Source organism: Perognathus longimembris, chromosome 18 (genome assembly GCF_023159225.1).
Source record: "Perognathus longimembris pacificus isolate PPM17 chromosome 18, ASM2315922v1, whole genome shotgun sequence".
NCBI lineage: Eukaryota > Metazoa > Chordata > Mammalia > Rodentia > Heteromyidae > Perognathus > Perognathus longimembris.
In genome coordinates this window covers 30,699,117-30,712,810 of record NC_063178.1, presented here as the reverse complement: position 1 = coordinate 30,712,810, position 13,694 = coordinate 30,699,117, and the positions used below count along the sequence as shown (strand labels likewise).

The window sequence follows — 13,694 nt, the reverse complement described above, 5'->3', positions numbered from 1 at the left end:
AGATCATTAATTCACTCCTAGCAAAGTGAAGAAATTTAATCTAGAATCTGCAGAGTAAGTGCCAATTAGTTTATTTAATCTCTATCATCAATCTGGAAACATTTCCCTGATAGAATGCCAATCGTCACTGCGTGGGTTACTGTCACCACGAGTATATCGGGTGCCTGGAGCTCCAACCGCGAGTCTGATCCAGCGGTACTTATGGAGGAGCAAGGCACAGGCAGAGCTCAGGGCAGCAGAGGGGAGAAGGGAGTTGGCTTAATCTGGGGAGAACAAAAAAGTCGTGCTTAATAAATAATTGATTTTGTTGCTGATCTGACAACTTGTGGAGATGGGAATGCTCAGAGGGGAGTGGAAAGTTCTGCTTTCTGCTGATGAAGAGCAAAAGCATCTGTGTTCCCTTTGCTCTTTCTCTCGGTTTTCCTCTGAGATGTGGAGAATCTAAGGTTTTATCCTAACTTGTGGGACTTAAGTTAATCCTTCCTGAGGATAAGGCCGGTGCCCTACTTTGGCAATGAACAGATCTTTCCATAGTTCTAGCCTGAATCAGGCTAGATCCAGAAATATGATCTATAGGAAACAGAAGGCCAGGAAGTCACAAATAAGCATTGCATTCATTAGCAGCTTGTGTTAAGGCCCATGGACACCCTTTCTATTACTACGTCTTATACTTTCTCATTAGTTGCAATATTTAATAATATAAAAAGGCAAAGGTGTGGGGGAAGCAAGGCTCTCTCCCCCTGATCTTGCCTACTTAGGAACTGAGTGAGCACATCTTAAAGACACCCACCTTGGGAAAAAATATCAAGCTTTTCTAGCATGAAAAATATTTATAAGGAAATAGCTAAAAGATAAACATTTGTGCTTTGTTGTTTTTGTCTTATTTTGTGTGTGTATGTGTGTGTGTGTGTACATGCAGGCATGCACATGTTAACACTGGGGCTTGAACTCAGGGTCTTGAGCTTTGACTTGACCTTTGCACTCAAGGCTAGTGCTCAAAGACTTGAGCTACAGCTCCAATCCAGCTCTTTGGTGGTTAATTAGAGATAAGAGCCTCACAGGCTTTCCCACCTTGCTTTGAGCCTTGATTCCCAGATCTCAGCTAGGATTACAGATGTGAGCCACCAGCATCCATCTGGACCTTCTTTTTGCACATAGGAGCCCATTTCCTTTCTGATAGATCCTTATCTCTGAAGTATATTGAGCTTGCTTAAATAAATGAAGGAGGAAAGATGGCTTCTGGGCATCAGGGAAGAATGGGAAGGCTAGATGATGTGATGACATACAAGGGGCTTTTGGCACACTGTAGTGTGCCACACATATACACAATGCACAACACCCTTGCAGACATCAGGAACTGTTGACAGGATAGCCATGTGCACATGTCTCAGACATGAAGAAGAACTTACCCATCTTCCATTCGATCAGATTAAGGGATTAGAAAGTGAACAGACAGGAACTGGGAATCTCAAGTGATGAAATGGAGACAGCTGCATTGCACTCTATCTTATTTTTAGGTCCATATTGTATTTGAATCAACCTGTGTCTAAGTCTAGTAGTGTTTGTTTCACAAAGTTGGGTGTAACAACTTCCACTGCATAGATAGCAGCAGTGACCATTTCCTCTCATTAAGAAGAAGTGGCCTTCTTTCACCCCTCTAACTACTTTTTGTTTGAAGTATTCTTTGTGAGATAGGAGTATAATTTTTCCTGACTGGGATAATGATTTCAGAGTCAGTTTCCATGAAGAACGTTGGTGGTCTCTTCTCTCTTGGCCAGTGCTTTGATCAGTGAGACTCAGTTCTTGTTAGTGACAGATGTTTGGGTCCTGTGTTTTTAATCCAACTCAATATTTTATGTCTTTTGAGATAGAGGATTGAGATTATGCACACTGTGCTATTATTAATTTGACTTCCTTGGACTTGATTCATATTCTTCATTTGCTTATTTAATGTCCTGGTGAGATGTTTCCCTCATATTTTCATATTTCATGTTTATCTTCCATTTCTATGTATAGGATTGTTTTGAGCATCTTTTTGTTAAATATTTTACTTTTTTACTAAATAGAGGGTTTGATGGTGTGGCTTAGTTCCTAGAGTGCTAGCCAATGTGGGAAAGAAGCAGGTACTGAGTTCAAGCTTTCATCTCAGACCTAAAAAAATTTGAAATAGAACATCTGCCTATCTGTTGATGTCACAGGTGAAATTATCAGGACAATGAGCATAAATGTAAAATCAAGGATATCCGTAGTAGAGAATTACAGAAGAATTCCAGGGATCCCTCTATCTTTCCAGTTCCTATTAGATTACTGGATTAGAATGCCATCAAGTCTTCCAAAATATATCAGTGAGTATCGGAGATTAGTGGGAAAACAAGAAAAATCATATTCCAGTCCACCACTTTTCAGTGATCTGGTTCCCATGCTGGAGTTTGGACAGTTGCTACCCGAGACACTTTCCTTTCGCCATGGACATGCACATGGCCTCCGTTGTTTCCCCTGAACGTCTCTGATTAGAATGACTCCATGGGCTAAACAATGAATAGGTAACTCACACTTAGTGAGCCACGGCCTCTAAAACAAACAAGTGAGGCATGGGTGTGCCTGCTCGTGGTACAGGAACAGTGCAGGATCATGTTGAATGAGGTCCTGGCTAGTGAGGACGGGGAAAGGAAGAGCCCTCAAGAAGAACATCACGTCAGGTGCCCCAAAGGCTCAGCCACATCTGACACACAGCCAGGATGTGGAGGCTTAATTCGCAATCTAACTGCTTCCTCGTGCATGTGTTCACAGACCCGTCCCAGTAATAGTCAAAAGGAGGCAACTATGGATCTGATTCAGATAGACTCATTAAATACTTGAAACCCATGTGCGATTTTTTTGTTTTATTGACCAGGTAGATCATAATGACTAAAGAACAGGTGAAACTTCATTGACTGAATTAACACTTTTAGGATGAAAATGGTCATTTGTGTGGTACTAAATTTTATAGACCACCTGAATGGTTCTGTAAGGATGCCTCACTTTTTAGATGCTTAACTTTATTCTAAATTTTGCATGAAAAATAGAAGATTTATCTTTGAAGTTTGCTTCTTGTTTTTCTTCTTTATTGTCAAAGTGAAGTATAGAGAGGTTATAATTTCATATGTAAGGAAGTACATTACTTATCCAACTTGTTACCTCCTCCCTCATTCACTCCCTCACCTCTCTCCTTCCCCTCTCCCTCCCCCCGACATGAGTTATACAGTTGCTTTATACCAATTGGTTTTTATAAGTATCGCTTTTGCAATGGTTTGTCTTTTTATCCTTTGTCTCTCATTTTTGGTGTTCCCTTTCCTTTCCTAGTCCCAATACATGGCTATACATTATCTGGGGCACTAAGATCAGTTACAGTAATAGCAGGAGTAAAACCACAGGAAGAGAATATGAGAGAAAGAAAGGTACAGTTTCACATGGCATGTTGAAATTAACTACAGCAATGATATACCACTTATTCCCATAACATGGAGTTCATTTCACTAAGCATCATTTTATGTGTCCATATGGACCTTGCTATTGAGCTGTTGTACTCTTCTGTAGTTTGCTTCTTAAATATAGTCATTGCTATAAGAGACATCTACTTTTATTGCAGAGCAATAAAATTTAGTAGAAAATTTGATCTGAAGAGATTTTCTTTCAGTGTTAAGTCAAGGTGACTTATTTACTGGTTGTAGAATATCTCAAGAATTAACTGGGTTAATGTTCTGACCTCACATATAAACCCTAGGATTGAATCATAGCATATTAAAAGCAGAGACAGTTAAGTATTTTGGCCTTTGATTTCCAGAATTACATGATCACATTTAGTATTGGTAAGGCAATGCATAAAATTAATGACAACCTAAAAAAAATACATATTTAAGGAAAACAAGCAAGGGATTCCATCTTTCCTCACCCTTCAGGGGCATCACGGTGAACATCTCCTCAACCAAGACAGATCCACAAGAGGAAACATTGCAAGGGCATTGAATCCAAGTTTATGTGACTTGAAAGTCTTCAGAATGCAGAACTGAAGTCCCCAGGCAGCTTTGTCGTTTTTATACCTGGGGTATGGTGGAGCTAAGCAGTCAGGAAATTAGCAGTTGACAGGGGAAACCCGGAAAGGCCTTCTTGCTGGGATTGATTCGTCTGTCCTTGTGCTGTAGCATCTCACCCTCAAGGCCATCGAGCAGGGCTGCGTGGACTGGAGAGCTTTCCCATCTTAGTGTTTACCACAGCCAGATGCTGCACAGGAAGTTGGGAGCAAGTTCAAACAATAACCCTTGCTCCATTTCTGTGTTTGGGAAAATGGGTTGTTGCTCTAATGATCCCCCAGGAAGAGCAGAATCCTGGGCTCTATGACTTGCTATGGCAAAATTTCCACCGAGAGTTGGCAGAAGCCCACAGGGGAGTGTGGCCTCTGCCCCAGGAATCGCCTTCCCAGGTCTGTCCTGTCTGCCTCGAGCAGCTCCTCTAACTGTCGTATGATAACTCTGATTCTACCCAACAACACAAGGATGGATTCATCACATCTACTAAAAATTCAGTTTGCAGAAGCACATGTGATTTTTCCTACTTCTGTAAACAAATCGTGTTTTGAAACTGGAAAATGCATTTACAGATTTTGATGGTTATCATTTTCTTTTTCTTTAGCAGAGCTGGGCTTCTAACTCAGGGCCTTCTGCCACTAAAACCATGCATTTGGTTCTCAATTTTTGAAAACTCCTCAAGAAACATTACTTTAATGGAAAAGATTTAATTATTTTATTATGTGACATTTATTTATTTATTTATTTATTTATTTATTTATTTATTTATTTATTTGGGGGACACAGTCTAACTTAGTAGCCTAGCCTGACCTTAACTCGCACCCCCCCTCAGTTTCCTGAAAAGTTGGGCTGAGACACACGCATTATCACACCTAGTCATACATTTTCCAACTTTGAGAACTCCTAGAAGATGTAGTTGAGTTTATACTGAGATGATATCGCTTGCTACTTATTCCCATTATATGAATATGATTTATAGCTTATGTTTTCATTAAACGAGTGTTAATTAAGTGAAAGAACTCAGAAAGTAGAGTGTTTAATCGCTGCACATGCGCATGCTCACACGAGTAACTGCCTCCACAGTATTTATTGGTTCTAATTCTTTTATAAAATCATTTGTAAATGCTCTTGATCGCTAATCTCACTGTTATTTTCAAATGACCTCTATGGATTTATGTTTTTGAACATATAACTAGCATAAAGTCGGGTAAATATGAATAAATAACAACATTGCACGCACAGTTAGAAGCAATGGTAAACGCAGTCCATGCCCGGCATGTATATAATGCACTGTGGGGTTAGGTTTGAGGCCAGAAAAATGGGAGTCCTGGGCCCTTTCTTGCGGATTAAGCCTATCAGGAAGCAAAAACTCTTTGCAACCCTTCTCCCGCGCTGGAGTTGAGGATCCAATGTGGTTGGGGAGGAAGGAGCCAGCCGTCCACATTGCTGGGTACCACGTGGCCAGTGAGTCCACAGGCAAGTACGGGAACGGAGACTGGGCCCGTGGAAGAGCAGGAGCTTTGTCATAGCTCTCCGGACTCTGGGAGCCAATCAGAAGCCAATCAGAAGGCGGTCACTTGCCTTCAGGTGGCACACTATGCACTGCAATTTTGAAAGAAGGCAGACTGTTAGGTTGGGATGTGTGGGAGTTGCTGCAAGATTTAGTCAGAATGTTCATTTGATAGTGTGCTTTCCCAAGTGGCCAGGCATCCTCCTCTTGGCTTTGAGTTTGGAGCTGTTGCTACATGGAGCAGACGGGCGCGTGCTCCCTGCCCCTTCACTCAATCAAGTCTTGGTCTGTTTGAACATGCCCAGAAGTTCCTGTCTGTGAGAAATGGTGCTTGGTTTTCCGGTGATCAACAGCAGCTGGAATTGGGCATTGCTTCAGGAAAGACACGGGATGTAGATTGTAATGTGCACACAGATTATCTTAAGTCAAGACTAGACAACACACACACACACACACACATTCCTCCACACTTCATCACCAAGGGCTGCAGGCTCACCACCAATTGCTAGCCATGCAGATGGCAGTGCATCACCATACACTGATATAGATCATCCCAGGCATCTGCCGTGTTGATTTTCATGACAGAATGGACATTTTATATGTTTGTGGACATATATATGTACATATCACACAAGATATATATATATGTATATATATGTATATATATATATTTCATTTGTACAAGTTCTCCAGGTATCCAGGTATTCAGGGACACACACAGGCATTGCATGCATTTCTTCATGTGAACTTAGAAAATCTTTTCCTCTGCATTTTGTATGAATCAGGTTTGATACTGATACACAGAAAAATATAATTGTGTGGTCAGTTTCACATGTTGCATAATAAAACCGGTTAGATACAATCCTGGATAGGCATTTTGTAAAGAAAAGCAATTGGTTTAGGTTGTATTTGATCTCCAGTCCAAACACCTCCCTTTTCCTTCTAGTTAGGTCAGTGACAAGTTTCTTTCTCTTGATCAGGCTCACTCACAGCTAAGCTGAGATCCCTGCCGCAGCGGCTGAATGCAGAGAGACCATAAAGACTCTGCCATGTCCCAGTAATGATCTGCTGTCCAGGTTGTCTGGAGGGAAGTGTCGTTCTCAGGAAAGAATTCTGAAAGGACTGTATCACCAAAATGCATCTTGCAATTCAAATATGATTTTAATTTATTTGTGCACAATTACAGGACAAGATAGCCCATTGTGAATTAAAGTAAGGTCTACTGATGAAAATGGCAGCAAGAGTGTCTCAGATTCATCTTTTTTGAGCCACACATATAAATGTGTACATGGACTTATAGATTAAAGTAAAGGTAGTCACTGAGGCATGTTCTTAATCACCCAGACTCTCTCTCTATCCTAGTGTGCTCTGAGTAGTTCAGACCCATGGAAATTGATTTTATCAAGCCTTGATTTTCTCTTTGTTGACAATAAGGCAGTCTTTGCTGAGTGCCAGGGTTATGCAATTCCCTAAACTGTCAGGAAGTATTTCATTCCCAGCTCCAATTCCCCTGAGAGTCTCAAGCAATGGAAATTACCGGGTTTGTCATAATTGCTGTTGTTCTGCCTGTGTTCATCGTGGACCAATCCACGCTGTACACAGGATCTCCGGCACCCCAGGGCCAGCCCTGGGGGGGAGGGGAAGGGAAGGGGTCTTTCCCTCCTCTCCATCCTTTCTTAATTCACATACTGAAAGAGGCTCAAACCCCTCATGGACTGAGCCTCTGCCCTTTCTGCCATGAACATGCTTATCTAAATTCACCTGCATCACTAAACCCTTATAAAGCCACATACCATAAAACAGGACCTCTCCTATTGATGCCTATATTCTGATATGATTTCCCTAATCCTCTAGCATTACATTACTTCAAATGTTAAATAAAGGCCACATTATGTCAATTCATTATAATTTATATTAAGTTATGTTATTAGTTATAATTTATATATACATATATATGCTAACAAGTACTGAGGATGCTGGATGAACTATTCCTATTTAGAAAATGTTTTGTATTGTAATATAACATGCTTATGCAACCCCCTATCTGATGTGAACTGAAAGTAATAGGGCCAGTATTTAGGATGCACTATTCAAAGTACACATAGTAACCAGAGTACAAGCCAAACTATCCATAATTCTAATGGAATATCAATAAAAATAATACATTCTTTCTGATAATAAAAGCTAACTTAAGTGTGATCATTTCCTTTTTAAAATGTGAAGGTACATTTTTAAATACACCCTCAGGATCTAGAGGCTTAGGCTTATAGTTTAGCTACTCCAGAGGCTGAGATATGAGGATTATGGTTCAACCTGGCCTAGGCAGACATATTCAAGTGACTCTTATCTCTAGTTAATCAACACAAGAAGCCAGAACTGGAGGTGAGGCTTGAGGAATAGAAAACCAGCTCTGTGGAAAAGACTGAGCCAGAGTAGAAGGCCCGCAACTGAACCTCCACATCCCTTACTGGCATTCACGTGCACATGCACACACACATGAATGCACACTTGCATGCACACACACAGTATGTAGATAGAAATGCTAAACTAGCTCAATTTTCTGAGTGATGAAGCCAACAGAAAATGCAACAAGCTGTTATTACACCTTACTCAGACTAATGCCGGAGCCCAGCGACCCAGGTCGAGACCAGCTGTTAGGTGTGGGTGTTCTGCCCTGGGGGAATCTCACTCGGTCAGATTGGCAGAGCCAATGGGACTCCTGTGTTTAGGGGCCTACATAGCCTGTTGTTCATTTAAACCTAACGGAGCTGTTCTGCCCACTCAGCAGACCTCACTTCCACCAGTGTACCTCTTCCTCTCCCTCAGACAGAAGCCCCATGATGGCAGCGATGGGATGGTCACACAGGATTCATCAGCTATGGATTTGCCTTCATATGTGGCTGTACTGTTGGAACAGTACTAAGGATAATCTCTCTTCAGAAAGACATTAACACCAGGGCCAGCGGTGTGTTCAAACTGAGCAATGAGTGTTGAGTGTGAACGAGAAGTAAGGCAGAAGCTCCATGTTTGCCATTTATTTGTTATCTTTTAAATAGTTTTACAAAGGAGTCGCCATTCAGCAAAGCAGTTTATGAATATGGTGCGTGTTGAACCTTTTCAGCATTCTCACCCACCCCTCCTATCCCAACCCTTCCCCCACAGTTTTTTAATTTAAGGTTATACATTGATTTTATGCCATTTAACAAAGCAGTTTATGTATGCAATGCATCTTGATCTGTGTCATCCCTTCAACATCTTTATGGACTCCCTCTCCACCAGCCCTTTCCCTTGTATTTCTCAACTCTGCAGTGAACAATTGGTTCCTGCCCACTTTCTCCCCATCCCTCCACTACATCTTTCTACTCTTCTCCCCTTGTCCCCACCTTCCTCTCTCAAAAATACGCATTTACTTATTTTTTTATTATATGATTTGTGCTCTCTATAGTCTATTATACATTATAGCTATGTTTTTAGCTAATTGTTGTAATAAATTTTTTTTTAATGAAAAAGGTAATCCTAAGATTCCCAGGATTCTGAGATTTGTGGACTGTTGTTTAAAGCTAGCCTGGGCAGAAAACTCTATGGGACGCTTCTCACCAATTTATCAGTAAAAACTCTGGTAGCAGAGGCTTGGCTCAAGTGATAGAGCACTAACCGTCAGCAAAATGCCAAGCAAGAGTAAAGGCTGTAAATTTCAGTCCCAGTATCAGCCGCCAAAACAAAACTAAACAAAATAAATGTTTTTAAAAAATGCAGTAATTTGAGGTGTAGAAGAAAGGGTTTGATTTAATAAATTTAGTATAGGCTAAAGGAAATGGCTTTATTTAGTCTACTGATCACAGAGACCCCCTGTTTGTTGGCTCTCATAGTCTTTGTGGCTTATAGTCTTAGTCTTTTGGCAAGAATATCCAAAACCCCAAAGCTTCATTCATGGTAAGTGCTGTAAACAATACACCTTTAAAAATTATTTTGTATGCAGTGTTACGGTATTGTTCTAAATTTATATATGTTTAGATATACAAACATGATTTTTCTATAACTGCTTTGAGTATCTGCACAGTGAACTGCTATTTAGGATTCTAGCTAAAAGCAAGAGGCTCTGTTTAGCTAAGCATTAACAGGCACTTACAAACACACCTTACTGTCTGAGTTGTGTCTGAACTCTGATATGCTTGTGCGATGTAGCTTCATTATTATGCAATATATGACTTTATATCAATGTTTACTGTGTCAAAGATGTCTTTTAGTTACTCTAAGCAATGAAAATTATAAGTACACACCCATAAATAGAAATGTAATTTTTCAGATGCCATTCTAGCTACTTTTAACCATGTAAAAAGATACGCTTAGGATACTTAACAGTATTGGCTACTTTTCTTAGAAGATAATGGTCTGTGTGTGTGTGTGTGTGTGTGTGTGTCTTTCAGAGAAAAATGTTCCCATTATTGCACTTAAGTAATTTCAATATCTTTGTGTGTTTAGCTACAAGTGAATTATGTCTGTTTGATACCCTTGAAAATTATACTATTCTTATTTTTACATGATTTGTAAACAAGTTTCAAGAACCATTTCTAACCATTGGATTTGAACTTGATAAAGTTGCATATAGATTTATTATCAATAACCCTCCAGAAATTCTGAACTTCTCTAGCTTCTTTTGAAAAAGATTGGCATGTGAGTTTTCTAGATTGCAATAAGACAAATACTGCAGTAATACTAATTACTGTCATTGATGACTAGTAAATACCATATTTGATTTTCCCCTGTAAAAAACAGACTATGGCTTCCACAAAACCTAACAGTGATATTACAGAATGAATAGAGGCAGACAGATCCAATTAAGTCCTCTAAACAGGAAAGTAGACTCTCTGCTTGAGCAGAGAAAATCTGGGTATCTTTTGAAAGGAAGGATGTTAACATTCAAAAAGAGCAGAGAACATATCGAGAAAAAAGAGTAATTGAACTTCACTGGAATCTTTTGGGAGCGACAATGTTAACTGACTATAAAGGCACATGTGGCGAGCCCAGCATCATTTCACATGCAATCTTGAAATTGTGACTGAGTGGCAGACTCCAAGTTCACCAAGGTGCTCCACAATTTGTGTGTTCTTTTAGCAGAGCCAACTGGCTTGCCAAACTCCTCAAATACGTAAAAACCTTTTGATGGAGAAGAATACATGAATTTCTCTTTCAAAACATCTACGATTGAAATGTAAATCTCAAAAACATTTCCTCATCAGTGAATTAAAAACTTGTTTATAGCATTCCAACATCTCCTTAAAGGTTTCAACACTAACTCTGCCACAAATTCTTAAAGAACTGAAGGTGTTTTGGTGAGGGAAATCATTATTGTTAGTGGCTTTGTGTTGACAATTTTCTTTTGCCACCTGTTTAGGTATGATACCAGACTCCAGAGACAGCATAGGAATCCCATCCATCTACCACTATGGAAAGCTATGAGTTTACCCATCACACCACATTTAATGCCCTCTCAGGCTTGAATCATGTCCACAAAGCGCTCTCTCTCTCTCTCTCTCTCTCTCTCTCTCTCTCTCTCTCTCTCTCTCTCTCTGTCTGATAAATCATGCTCTTCTTTTGTGTTTTCTTACAGGAGGGAGGTTGAGGTAGAGGTAGGCTTATTTGATGAGCAATAAGAAGACACAAATATATGCTCCACAGAAATAAAACCAGAAGAAGAGATTAGTTGCAATAACTCAACCATTCTATATTTTTCTCCTAATTTTTCTTTCAAAATGGAGAAAAGGCACAGGAACATAATAAATTATACAGAACTCTCAGCATTCACGTACAATGAGACCGAAGGATGACTGTATTAGGAGAGAAACAGAAAGGTACAATGCCTACAAGTGCATCTGATCATACAAAATAATACTAGTTGAAATTAATTCCAGAAAATGGAAACAGGTTATTTTTTGCTGTTTTTTTTATTTCCCTTTTTGTCTGTCTTGATTGTCTAAATGTCTTTGGGAGTGTTAAAGGAGACAAAGAATGTTGGAACAAAGGGTAAACAAATGGAGCAATGGTACTCTCTGGATACTACATGAAAAATGAACTACACTGCAGTCTCTTCAACAAATGGTGCTATCCATGTGCAGAAAATGGAAGCTAGATCCTTATATATCTGCACCCGAATCAATTCAGAATGGATCAAAGCCATCGATGTAAGGTCAGATACAATGAACATATTACAGGCATGGGTGGAAATTTCCTAATTAAAGATCCAGAATGAAGAGGAACAAGATGGCGGCGGCGGCGGCGGCGTGACCGGGCTCCCTCCGGGCCGAAGCCGGCGGCGGCAGCGTGGCCGTCGCCCCAACCTAGCCGCGCCTCGCCTCGCCTGGGGCCCGCGACATCGAGGTGAGAGCGGGCAAGCGGCGGCCCCAGGCAGTGGCGCGGGAGCGGCAGCGTGTGGCCATGATCGGCTCTCCCGGGCCCGGCCGCGCCCAGGCCTCTCCCTGCCCACCCCCCCCCCCCCCGCGCGTCTGCGTCTCCCGCCGCGCTCGCTCCCCCTCCTCCGCCCGTGCCCGGTGAGGCGTCGTCGGGGCCCCGGCCCCGGGCCTCGCGGGGGCGGTCGCGCTCCGCCATGGAGAACAGCAGCGGCTCCAAGGCCGAGTTCATCGTCGGGGGGGGGGGGGGGCGGCGGGGAAGTACAAACTGGTGCACAAGATCGGGTCCGGCTCCTTCGGGGACATCTACCTGGCCATCAACATCACCAAAGGCGAGGAGGTGGCGGTGAAGCTGGAGTCGCAGAAGGCCCAGCACCCGCAGCTGCTGTATGAGAGCAAGCTCTACAAGATCCTGCAGGGTGGGGTGGGCATCCTGCACATCCAGGTGGTACAGTCAGGAAAAAGACTATAATGTGCTAGTCATGGATCTTCTGGGACCCAGCCTGAAAGACCTCTTCAATTTCTGCTCAAGGAGGTTCACAATGAAAACTGTACTTACGTTAGCTGACCAGATGATCAGTAGAATCGAATATGTGCATACAAAGAATTTTATACACAGAGATATTAAGCCAGATAACTTCCTAATGGGTATTGGGCGTCACTGTAATAAGTGTTTAGAATCTCCAGTGGGGAAGCATGACTGTTAGTACTTCTCAGGACCCATCTTTCTCAGGATTAAACCAGTTATTCCTTATTGATTTTGGTTTGGCCAAAAAGTACAGAGACAACAGGACAAAGCAACACATACCGTACAGAGAAGATAAAAAACCTCACTGGCACTGCCCGGTATGCTAGCATCAACGCTCATCTTGGTATTAAGCAGAGTCGCCGAGATGATATGGAATCCTTAGGATATGTCTTGATGTATTTCAATAGAACCAGTCTGCCATGGCAAGGACTAAAGGCTGCAACAAAGAAACAAAAATATGAAAAGATTAGTGAAAAGAAGATGTCCACTCCTGTTGAAGTTTTATGTAAGGGGTTTCCTGCAGAATTTGCCATGTACTTAAACTATTGTCGTGGGCTGCACTTTGAGGAAGCCCCAGATTACATGTACCTGAGGCAGCTATTTCGCATCCTTTTCAGGACCCTGAACAACCAATATGACTACACCTTTGATTGGACAATGTTAAAGCAGAAAGCGGCCCAGCAGGCGGCCTCCTCCAGTGCCCAGGGTCAGCAGGCCCAGACCCCCACAGGCAAGCAAACTGACAAAACCAAGAGTAACATGAAAGGTTTCTAAGCATGAATTCCTCGGAGCAGAAGAAGCAGAGCAGATGATCGGAGCAGCAATTGTTTCTCCCCAAATCTAGAAATTTTAGTTCATATATACACTAGCCAGTGGTTGTGGACAACCATTTATTTGGTGTAAAGGACTTAATTTCAGTATAAACTGGCTCCTGGCAGCATGCGTGAGGCTGTGTCCTGAGTTGTAGCCACTGTAATTGTGAATATTAACTGAAATAGTGAAACATGGTGTCTGGTTTTCTATTGCATTTTTTCAAGTGGAAAAGTTAACTAAATGGTTGACACACACAAATTGGTGGAGAAATTGTGCATATGCCAATTTTTTTAAACCTTTTATTTTGAACTATACTGCTTTGAGATCTCATTTCAGAAGAAAGGCATGAACAGTCTTCAGCCACAGTTGTG

At 41.5% G+C, this 13,694-nt stretch overlaps 1 pseudogene; it reads left to right on the top strand.

Moving 5' to 3' along the window:
• The first annotated feature begins 12,178 nt into the window (after positions 1–12,178).
• Positions 12,179–13,426, top strand: LOC125367198 (annotated as a pseudogene).
• Positions 13,427–13,694: the final 268 nt, after the last annotated feature.